The 887-nt window shown below is 40.6% G+C and overlaps 1 non-coding gene across 1 annotated transcript; it reads left to right on the plus strand.

Annotated features, from left to right (window-relative positions):
* The first annotated feature begins 460 nt into the window (after positions 1-460).
* trnay-gua (transfer RNA tyrosine (anticodon GUA)) lies at positions 461-548 on the plus strand. The gene is given in 2 exon segments: positions 461-497; positions 513-548. It is a non-coding gene; the product is annotated as a tRNA-Tyr (tRNA).
* The last annotated feature ends 339 nt before the right edge of the window (positions 549-887 follow it).

Raw genomic sequence — 887 nt, forward strand, 5'->3', positions numbered from 1 at the left:
TGGGTTTTTATTGGTTTTAAAAATAGATTTTATCTGTCTTTGTAAATGAACATTTACCCCTAAGATGTTAATGTCTGTATGATCAATCATAGGCTAAATGTCTGTCTTAGTCGGAGTATTTTTACACGGAACTTAAATTTGTAAGTAGTGTCCTCCATCACGGACACAACACGGCGTTGCACGTGACGGTATCGGTGCAGGCTCGGCGTGTGAGGGTGTTACAGCCCACTCCCACTCCTGTTCACTGGATTCGAGTGGCACTTAATGTGGCAGACTCTCCACGTGCTCGCGCAAATAGAGTGGAAGTGGGTAGAGAGAGGGAGTAGGGGCTAGTTTGGGAAAGATCCTAAATGAATCTTAACCCGGCCTCAAAGTGACGTCAGTAACGTGTAGTCATGCAGTCTAGTTAAACATTCTGGCGCATTGGTTAAATATATAATCGTTCATTTCTGGAATCGGCCCTTCGATAGCTCAGTTGGTAGAGCGGAGGACTGTAGAGGCATACAGCTGAAATCCTTAGGTCGCTGGTTCAAATCCGGCTCGAAGGACTTAATTTTTTCCTCTATGCCTAATGAGCAAAAATATATATTTTTTTATGATTAATTGATAAACCTGACACTACAAACTATCAAAGCAGAGAGCAAAGCAGGGAGTAAAGGAAATACTAGATAGTGGCTGCATTAGGTTACTTTAGCAAACTATCACAAAAACGAAAGCTTGACATGAAATGTAGGATTTTTCAAGAAAGATGGAAAGCAGTATTTTCTTTTGGGAGCTTAATGTCAGATCTGTATGCTATATATTTGTTGCATTTCTCTCTTCATCGGTATATTATTCTACATTGTTATTTTCATACGCCAACACGCAAATTGGCGTTGATTGGTAGC

Source organism: Myripristis murdjan, chromosome 6 (genome assembly GCF_902150065.1).
Source record: "Myripristis murdjan chromosome 6, fMyrMur1.1, whole genome shotgun sequence".
In the NCBI taxonomy this organism is placed as follows: Eukaryota; Metazoa; Chordata; class Actinopteri; order Holocentriformes; family Holocentridae; genus Myripristis; species Myripristis murdjan.